The sequence below is a fragment of the Coregonus clupeaformis genome, chromosome 10, assembly GCF_020615455.1.
Source record: "Coregonus clupeaformis isolate EN_2021a chromosome 10, ASM2061545v1, whole genome shotgun sequence".
Lineage (NCBI taxonomy): Eukaryota > Metazoa > Chordata > Actinopteri > Salmoniformes > Salmonidae > Coregonus > Coregonus clupeaformis.
In genome coordinates, this window is record NC_059201.1 from 6,418,020 (window position 1) to 6,429,395 (window position 11,376).

Sequence of the window (11,376 nt, forward strand, 5' to 3'; positions counted from 1 at the left end):
AGTGGGAGGGAGAGGGAGAGTGGGAGGGAGAGGGAGAGTGAGAGGAGGAGTGGGAGGGAGAGGGAGGGGGAGAGGGAGAATATTGAATATTGAATATTGAATATTGAATGAGTATTTCATAACAGACATAATCTAAGATGGCAGATTCATTACCTTGTGAATTTCTGTACACGTGCCCTCTCCATCTCTCTCTTTCTCTCTCTCTCTCTCGCTCTTTCTTTCTCTCTCTCTCTCTCTCTCTCTCTCTCTCTCTCTCTCTCTCTCTCTCTCTCTCTCTCTCTCTCTCCCTCTCTCTCTTCCTATTTATCTCTGGGAAACAGAGGGGGGGAGAGGGAGCACTGAATATACTTATGCAGAGTTCCATATGGCAAGCGAGATCTAATATTGGGTCCATATAAGAATTATTTATATTATGGCTTTATCTTGCCTCATGATTGGCTAGGAGGAAATGCTGCATATTAAATGTGATTTCAGCATATTTAGCATATTAGACTGGTGAAATTCATCCCACAGTTTTTCCCACTCACAATAAAGTTTCGATATCAAACATATAATCTAAGCCTGGTGCTGTTTATGGGACTCATTGCATTTCTTTCTCTTCCCCTCGCTTTCTCTCTCTCTCTCTCTCTCTCTCTCTCTCTCTCTCTCTCTCTCCCCCCCTCTCTCTCTCTCTCTCTCCTCAATCTCTCTTCTCTCTCTCTCTCTCTCTCTCTCTCTCTCTCTCTCTCTCTCTCTCTCTCTCTCTCTCTCTCTCTCTCTCTCTCTCTCTCTTCTCTCCCCCCTCTCTCTCTCTCTCTCTCTCTCTCTCTCTCTCTCCTTCTCTTTCTCTCCTTCTCTCAATTCAATTTCAATTTCAATTTAAGGGCTGTATTGCCATGGGAAACATATGTTAACATTGCCAAAGCAAGTGAAATAGATAATAAACAAAAGTGAAATAAACAATAAATATTAACAGTAAACATTACACTCAGAAGTTCCAAAAGAATAAAGACATTATAATGTAATATTATGTGTATATATACAGTGTTTAAACAATGTGCAAATAGTTAAAGTACAAATGTGTCTCTCCCTCTCTTTCTCTCCAGGCGTCCGGTTCTGCCAAGACCGCCCTCATAAATCTGCATGCTGCTGATCAGTGACCTTCTGATCTCCCTCTCCTCCCCCTTTCCCAATAAGACCGTCTCTCTCCCTCTCCTCCCCCCTTTCCCAGTAAGACCGTCTCTCTCCCTCTCCTCCCCCTTTCCCAATAAGACCGTCTCTCTCCCTCTCCTCCCCCCTTTCCCAGTAAGACCGTCTCTCTCCCTCTCCTCCCCCCTTTCCCAATAAGACCGTCTCTCTCCCTCTCCTCCCCCCTTTCCCAATAAGACCGTCTCTCTCCCTCTCCTCTCCCCTTTCCCAATAAGACCGTCTCTCTCCCTCTCCTCTCCCCTTTCCCAGTAAGACCGTCTCTCTCCCTCTCCTCCCCCTATTCCCAATAAGACCGTCTCTCTCCCTCTCCTCCCCCCTTTCCCAGTAAGACCGTCTCTCTCCCTCTCCTCCCCCCTTTCCCAGTAAGACCGTCTCTCTCCCTCTCCTCCCTCTGTAGAACTCTCTGTAGCCCTCCACCCTCTCCCTCTCTCCACTCCCCCCACCCATTCTGCTTGCTGACTGTCCGTCTACTCTCTTGAACCATTTGTTCAATACTTTGTTGTTGATATGACGTCAGTGGTGGACAAAGTACTCAATTGTCAAAAGTAAAGATACCTTAATAGAAAATGACTCAAGTAAAAGTGAAACTCACCCACTAAAATACTACTTGAGTAAAAGTCTAAAAGTATTTGGTTTTAATTTATCGATAGCCAGGGCACACTCCAACACTCTAATTTACAAACAAAGCATTTGTGTTTAGTGAGTCTGTCAGATCTGAGGCAGTAGGGATGACCAGGGATGTTCTCTTGATAAGTGTGTGAATTGGACCATTTTCCTGTCAACATGTAACAATTACTTTTGGGTGTCATGGAAAATGTATGGAGTAAAAAGTACATTATTTTCTTTAGGAAAGTAGTGAAGTAAAAGTAAAAGTTGGCAAAAATATAAATAGTAAAGTAAAGTACAGATACCCCAAAAAAACTACTTAAGTAGTACTTTAAAGTATTTTTACTTAAGTACTTTACACCACTGTATAACGTACTGTACTATATAGGCTATATATAGGAGTATAGGAACAGTGGTATAGAAAGCACTGTAACTGAACCACTAGAATTGGCAGCTTCCTCTTCCTCTAAACCTTGACCCTTTTGGATGAACTATGGTTAAGGCTGTGTTAGACAATTGGGATTGGAGCGAGAGAGGGTGCCGTGTTCTTTGTGGCCACTAGTGGGCACTCATGCAGCTCCTCCACGTCCAGGAGGCGCAGTGAGGGTAAATTAGATATTTTTTGGCTATTTTGCTCTAAATCTGTTGGAAAATAGACAACAACCTGACATAACAACCACCTTGCAATTGATAGAAATAAACACACACAGAGCACGGCAAAGCCTTAATACAATTAAAAGAAACATATTCATACACAACCTTTTTCACTCTATACAATTAATGTATATTGAAGTGTATACATCATTTATGTTATATATGCACCCCTTCAAGGTTGATTTTGTATTGGACAAGACATTTTACTATAGCGGACTGGTGTCATACTAATAATGGTTGTGCAGTAGGCCTAGTGGCTATCTGAGCCGGTGAACATAGCAGACGGCTGTTTCTTTGACCTCCTTAATAAGGGTTAGGTTCAATTCCATTTCAATTCAAAGTTGAAATTCCTGTTTACTTCCTGAATTGACTGAAATGAAATGGAATTGACCCCCAACCCTGATGTCCTCACTATAAAGACAACAGGGTTACTTCTTCTCTAGCTTCCAGTATGTCCTGCCATGTAGTCAGGCCCAGAGACATATATTTAGATATTTGTAAATATGTCTGTGCTCAGGTCTAGATCGGGTGGACAGAGACCCCTAAAGAGTACTGTAGGTAGAGGGCTGATCACGATCCCTGTGCTAGTGGCAGTGTTTTAAATGCCATGAATCGGAACCTCAGATGAAGCTTACGGCAGCATCGTGCTCAATAAACAGCTGATGTACAGTCAGTAGATTATTTAGGTCATAGGTCATCCACAAACTTCCTCCAGCAGGCTCTGTGTTGTACTTGGACGTGTGTATATTACCCTGACTATTGAATAACAGCCGCTACAATCAGACTCAAACAAGCGTGTCTGTCGTATGCGGATGCTTCAACCAAGCTCTTCAAGGCTAGCCGGTGCCAGGCTGTTTCGGCTCTCTACGCCAACTCCTTATGGAATGGATGACAATGACAATGGAGTAGGTGAAAGCACAAACAGATCTGGGACCGGGCTACTTCAAGGTTGGCTTTCAGAGTAACGTATGCTTTAATGTGTGATGACTTTAATGCAGTAACTCATGGTTTACATCAAATAGGTTATCTGATATGAGAGCAAACTACTGGTGTCTGACAACTAGGAAAAGTGTGACAAAAATCTGGACTTTTATTTTCTATGCATCGATCTATAAAGAGAGAGTAAGGGATATTCTGGAGCTGTAACATTACTGTACGGATGTATCCAGACATGGGTTCAAATACAATTTGAAATCTTCCACATACCTTAGCTGGACATGATTGAGCTTGTCTGGCAGAATGGAACCAATAGAAGAATTGCAAGTGTGCAAACCCCACCCATTTGGCACTCCAGGTAGGCTAGAGGAAACACTCGTTTCAGGTTTCAAGTTTTATTAGTGGTATGTACAGGATACACATGGTAGACAACGTCCAACGAAATCCTTACTTGCAGGTTCCTTCTCGACAATGCAGCAACAATAAGAAATAAGAAAAGAATACGAACATAAAGTAAATGGCTCATTAGAATAGAATAAACATTTTAGCATCAGTATAATACAGGAAGAGACAATTTATAGTACAAATGTACCTTGATGCGAATGAAAATAAATATTTCAAAAAGATTTCAAATAGTATTTGAAACCAGGTCTGTCTGTATCTACATTGGTTGGAGGTTCTATAGGTTTGTACCTTCATCTGAATATGTCTGTGCTGTTTTGGTCTGTCCAGTGGTCAGTTACATTCACCAACACAGAATGGAAAATATTATTGGGAAAAATACTACATTTTAGTAATTATGTAGCAACTATTTTTATACAGTTTCAGTTTTGAAAGATTATGTATGCTATTTATTATTTTGTGTATTTAAATATATGTATTATTTATTGCAAGTTGTGTTTTTGTTGTTAATATCGAATATAATGTTATGTATATGTTTACCCTGATTTGCACATGGATAATGTATTTGTCATGTACTATTTATTAACTCATTGTTTGTAATACTGATGAATGCTGACGGATATATCAGAAGACACTTTTAGTTGCGGACTGGTAGTGAAGAACTGAATGGTACACAGAGAAAACAGAATGAGATGCAAGGTGTGTGTAAACCTGACATTCCAAAAACACATTGGTACAGGAACAGGCGACTACCCATCGGAACTTTCCCCAAAGCAACCTCTGATCACACCCACACACAGACACACAGACGGTCTGCATCACACTGAGCTCCCTTCTGATCAGCCAATCAGGACACGAGGGCCAGGGAAGGCTTCACGCGTGCGTGTGTGTTAGGGTTGTAACCACCAGGGTTGTAACTACCAGGGTTGTAACTACCAGGGTTGTAACCACCAGGGTTTGAACCACCAGGGTTGTAACTACCAGGGTTGTAACTACCAGGGTTGTAACTACCAGGGTTGTAACCACCAGGGTTGTAACTACCAGGGTTGTAACCACCAGGGTGGTTGTAACTACCAGGGTTGTAACTACCAGGGTTGTAACTACCAGGGTTGTAACTACCAGGGTTGTAACCACCAGGGTTGTAACTACCAGGGTTGTAACCACCAGGGTGGTTGTAACTACCAGGGTTGTAACTACCAGGGTTGTAACCACCAGGGTTGTAACCACCAGGGTTGTAACTACCAGGGTTGTAACTACCAGGGTTGTAACCACCAGGGTTGTAACTACCAGGGTTGTAACTACCAGGGTTGTAACTACCAGGGTTGTAACCACCAGGGTTGTAACTACCAGGGTTGTAACCACCAGGGTTGTAACTACCAGGGTTGTAACTACCAGGGTTGTAACCACCAGGGTTGTAACCACCAGGGTTGTAACTACCAGGGTTGTAACTACCAGGGTTGTAACTACCAGGGTTGTAACCACCAGGGTTGTAACTACCAGGGTTGTAACTACCAGGGTTGTAACTACCAGGGTTGTAACCACCAGGGTTGTAACTACCAGGGTTGTAACTACCAGGGTTGTAACTACCAGGGTTGTAACCACCAGGGTTGTAACCACCAGGGTTGTAACCACCAGGGTTGTAACCACCAGGGTTGTAACTACCAGGTCCATTCTCTCTTGCTTTGTGACTCCTCTGAACCCTGTATACAAAACCAACACCCCCTTTAAACTGCCATGAGGCTGAACAACAATGCATTGTGTGCTTTACTTTGTGTAAACAACTTATTTTAGTTTGCGCTCCCCTAATATTTGAAATCAACAGCCTATAGATAGCAGTAGCGGTGCGTTGGTAAAATCACTGGGCAAGCCAAGCCAGTCAAAAAGCCATATTACAGCCTATGTTGTGATAATTGCGTTGTTTTCTCTATAACCCATTCGTTCACCGTGATATACAATAAGACCGTGACAACGAAAATACAACAGTCACACAGTGGCGGAATAAATTCAACTACACATACGTTTGTTAAATCACAGAACCGGAGCGCAACATCTGTCTGAGGAAGTCTACAAAGCAAATATTGCATGTAACAGTTATATGACCTGCAGCATGGTCAAACAAGTTCATGTTTTAACACAGTTTACTAAACTTCTACTGATTTAGAACCACTGAGTTACCGCAAGTCATGCCTCCGCTATTCCAGCACCATTTCAACTTAAACATAATCAAATCAACAGGGTTATTTATGCTTAATATATAGTTGAACGCGAATGCCATCCTCCTCTCTTTCGCGTTGGCAAAACGGTCTATGGCTCTGTCATACAGTACTCTTTAAGTTGTTGTTGTCATAGGCTACCTAGCTAAAATGCTTGCTAGCCTGACTTCCTTGCATGGGCAACAATGAACCAGCTAAGTTAGCAAGCTAGTTAGTTAATGTGAGCCTACTAGGCTACATCTCGGCTACATATTGAACGTCAGTTGTCTCAGGCCAATGGCACAATATATGAATTTATGGTTAGATCAGAATTGCCGTCATAATCATTGGCCTGTGCAGAGAATGAAGTCAAAACCAGAAGTCCAAATCCCCATCTCCATCCATGGCTTAGGAAATGCTGATTTATCAAGCTAGCCTCTGCAGGACATCAACACAAGCAGGCCAGAAATGAAAAATAATTTTTTTCTTAGGATGTGATTTGATTGGTGTGAAGCAAAATCTAAAGTGCCCTCCTTTCGGGGGCATTTGCTGCACCAGGACAACCCACAGTTGAGCTCAGCTCAACGCTGATTGGCTAATTATTTTATTCTATTTTTTTATCAAGAGAGGCCAAATGCTTGTTGGCATCATTCAGTAAAATGTTACTGCCGCTACATGTCATACTATTTTGGTCCTGATAGCATCAGATACACAGGCTTTTTTATTTTATTTATTTAACCTTTATTTAACTAGATAAAGGTTAAATAAATACGCTGGGCCATTTGTGCGCCGCCTTATGGGACTCCCAATCACGGCCGGATTGTGATACAGCCTGGAACTGAAGCAGGGTCTGTAGTGACGCCTCTAGCACTGAGATGCAGTGCCTTAGACCGCTGCGCCACTTGTGTAGCCTAGCAGGCTAGCCTAGCAGGCTACACGTACTGAGACAGAGGGGCGCTGTTTCCCTCGCTCGGATGATCTCTCCGGTGAGATTCAGCCACTTGCGAATTGACAGAAAATTATGAAAACACAGAGCGAGACGAAAGATAGGTTATTTTAATCATTTAAATGTTTCTATTGGTCAAATATTTGGTGAAGCCTGGCTTCCCTTGGTAACCATGAATACACGCCACTGATAGATAGTGGCTGGGATCTCTGCACTATAGGTTTAGACGTGGAATGTTGATGATGATGATGATGATGACGATGATGATGATGATGATGATGATGATGATGGATGATGACGATGACGACGACGATGACGATGACGATGATGATGATGATGATGACGATGATGATGTTGACGATGATGACGATGAGGATGAAACTGAGTGTGAGTCTGTTTGCCTGCCTGTCTGTCTATCTGTCTGTCGTCTGATTTGTAACCAGTCCTATCTCTGATACTGTAGTACATCATGGTACAGATATGGATTACCTACATTATGGCTAATACAGTGTACAGTAGTAATAAACTAAAGAAAAAGACAACAACATATCAATGTACGGGCCTTTGTTTGTGTGTGTGTTTGTAGTGTGTTGGATAGTGCATGCAGTACATGCCTGTAGCTGCTGAGATACAACAAACATGTTATTATAATGAAACTCTTACAATAAAGATGATCCGTATCACCACAGTTAAGCCTCCATGTTTTATTACTACAAATAGTGTTGTGTTTTTTAAGCTGTAGGATATGCAGATCCTCTGTAGCTCAGCTGGTAGAGCACGGCGCTTGTAACGCCAAGGTAGTGGGTTCGATCCCCCGGACCACCCAAAAACAAACAAATGTTATATATTTATATATATATTTTATATATAACATATTATATTATCATTATATGCCATAATGTAAAGAGGGAACAGATTCATGTAATTAGGTTACAGTATAACGGCTCATCAACAATTAATAGCCAATAAATAATGTAATATACAGTTAAAATGTATATTTTATTCTAAAATGATCTAGTACAGAATTAAATAGATCACTAATCATAATAGATCAGTAATCTAGAACACTAATCATAATAGATCAGTAATATAGAACACTAATCATAATAGATCAGTAATCTAGAACACTAATCATAATAGATCAGTAATCTAGAACACTAATCATAATAGATCAGTAATATAGAACACTAATCATAATAGATCAGTAATCTAGAACACTAATCATAATAGATCAGGAATATAGAACACTAATCATAATAGATCAGTAATATAGAACACTAATCATAATAGATCAGTAATCTAGAACACTAATCATAATAGATCAGGAATATAGAACACTAATCATAATAGATCAGTAATATAGAACACTAATCATAATAGATCAGTAATATAGAACACTAATCATAATAGATCAGTAATCTAGGACACTAATCACAATAGATCAGGAATATAGAACACTAATCATAATAGATCAGTAATATAGAACACTAATCATAATAGATCAGTAATATAGAACACTAATCATAATAGATCAGTAATATAGAACACTAATCATAATAGATCAGTAATCTAGAACACTAATCATAATAGATCAGGAATATAGAACACTAATCATAATAGATCAGTAATATAGAACACTAATCATAATAGATCAGTAATATAGAACACTAATCATAATAGATCAGTAATCTAGAACACTAATCACAATAGATCAGTAATATAGAACACTAATCATAATAGATCAGTAATATAGAACACTAATCATAATAGATCAGTAATATAGAACACTAATCATAATAGATCAGTAATATAGAACACTAATCATAATAGATCAGTAATCTAGAACACTAATCATAATAGATCAGTAATATAGAACACTAATCATAATAGATCAGTAATATAGAACACTATTCATAATAGATCAGTAATATAGAACACTAATCATAATAGATCAGTAATATAGAACACTAATCATAATAGATCAGTAATCTAGAACACTAATCATAATAGATCAGTAATCTAGAACACTAATCATAATCGATCAGTAATCTAGAACACTAATCATAATAGATCAGGAATATAGAACACTAATTATAATAGATCAGTAATATAGAACACTAATCATAATAGATCAGTAATATAGAACCCTAATCATAATAGATCAGTAATATAGAACACTAATCATAATAGATCAGTAATCTACAACACTAATCATAATAGATCAGTAATATAGAACACTAATCATAATAGATCAGTAATATAGAACACTAATCATAATAGATCAGTAATATAGAACACTAATCATAATAGATCAGTAATATAGAACACTAATCATAATAGATCAGTAATCTAGAACACTAATCATAATAGATCAGGAATATAGAACACTAATCATAATAGATCAGTAATATAGAACACTAATCATAATAGATCAGTAATCTAGAACACTAATCATAATAGATCAGTAATATAGAACACTAATCATAATAGATCAGTAATATAGAACACTAATCATAATAGATCAGTAATATAGAACACTAATCATAATAGATCAGTAATCTAGAACACTAATCATAATAGATCAGTAATATAGAACACTAATCATAATAGATCAGTAATATAGAACACTAATCATAATAGATCAGTAATCTAGAACACTAATCATAATAGATCAGTAATATAGAACACTAATCATAATAGATCAGTAATATAGAACACTATTCATAATAGATCAGTAATATAGAACACTAATCATAATAGATCAGTAATATAGAACACTAATCATAATAGATCAGTAATATAGAACACTAATCATAATAGATCAGTAATCTAGAACACTAATCATAATAGATCAGTAATCTAGAACACTAATCATAATAGATCAGTAATCTAGAACACTAATCATAATAGATCAGTAATCTAGAACACTAATCATAATAGATCAGTAATATAGAACACTAATCATAATAGATCAGTAATATAGAACACTAATCATAATAGATCAGTAATATAGAACACTAATCATAATAGATCAGTAATCTAGAACACTAATCATAATAGATCAGTAATATAGAACACTAATCATAATAGATCAGTAATATAGAACACTAATCATAATAGATCAGTAATCTAGAACACTAATCATAATAGATCAGTAATATAGAACACTAATCATAATAGATCAGTAATATAGAACACTATTCATAATAGATCAGTAATATAGAACACTAATCATAATAGATCAGTAATATAGAACACTAATCATAATAGATCAGTAATATAGAGCACTAATCATAATAGATCAGTAATCTAGAACACTAATCATAATAGATCAGCAATCTAGAACACTAATCATAATAGATCAGGAATATAGAACACTAATCATAATAGATCAGTAATATAGAACACTAATCATAATAGATCAGTAATATAGAACCCTAATCATAATAGATCAGTAATATAGAACACTAATCATAATAGATCAGTAATCTACAACACTAATCATAATAGATCAGTAATATAGAACACTATTCATAATAGATCAGTAATATAGAACACTAATCATAATAGATCAGTAATATAGAACACTAATCATAATAGATCAGTAATATAGAACACTAATCATAATAGATCAGTAATCTAGAACACTAATCATAATAGATCAGTAATCTAGAACACTAATCATAATAGATCAGGAATATAGAACACTAATCATAATAGATCAGTAATATAGAACACTAATCATAATAGATCAGTAATCTAGAACCCTAATCATAATAGATCAGTAATATAGAACACTAATCATAATAGATCAGTAATCTACAACACTAATCATAATAGATCAGTAATATAGAACACTAATCATAATAGATCAGTAATCTAGAACACTAATCATAATAGATCAGTAATATAGAACACTAATCGTAATAGATCAGGAATCTAGAACACTAATCTAATAGATCAGTAATATAGAACACTAATCATAATAGATCAGTAATCTAGAACACTAATCATAATAGATCAGGAATATAGAACACTAATCATAATAGATCAGTAATATAGAACACTAATCATAATAGATCAGTAATATAGAACACTAATCATAATAGATCGGGAATATAGAACACTAATCATAATAGATCAGGAATCTAGAACACTAATCATAATAGATCAGTAATATAGAACACTAATCATAATATATCAGTAATCTAGAACACTAATCATAATAGATCAGTAATGTAGAACACTAATCATAGTAGATCAGTAATATAGAACACTAATCATAATAGATCAGTAATCTAGAACACTAATCATAATAGATCAGTAATGTAGAACACTAATCATAATAGATCAGTAATGTAGAACACTAATCATAATAGATCAGTAATATAGAACACTAATCATAATAGATCAGTAATCTAGAACACTAATCATAATAGATCAGTAATCTAC

At 36.8% G+C, this 11,376-nt stretch overlaps 1 protein-coding gene across 1 annotated transcript in view; it reads left to right on the forward strand.

Moving 5' to 3' along the window:
• The window catches only part of kif5ab (kinesin family member 5A, b), a 115,330-nt gene extending 114,111 nt beyond the window's left edge, over positions 1 to 1,219 (forward strand). The window contains exon 29 of the mRNA XM_041887372.2: positions 1,086 to 1,219. The gene's annotated coding sequence lies outside the window, so the exon portion shown is untranslated. The remainder of the gene's footprint in view (positions 1 to 1,085) is intronic.
• The last annotated feature ends 10,157 nt before the right edge of the window (positions 1,220 to 11,376 follow it).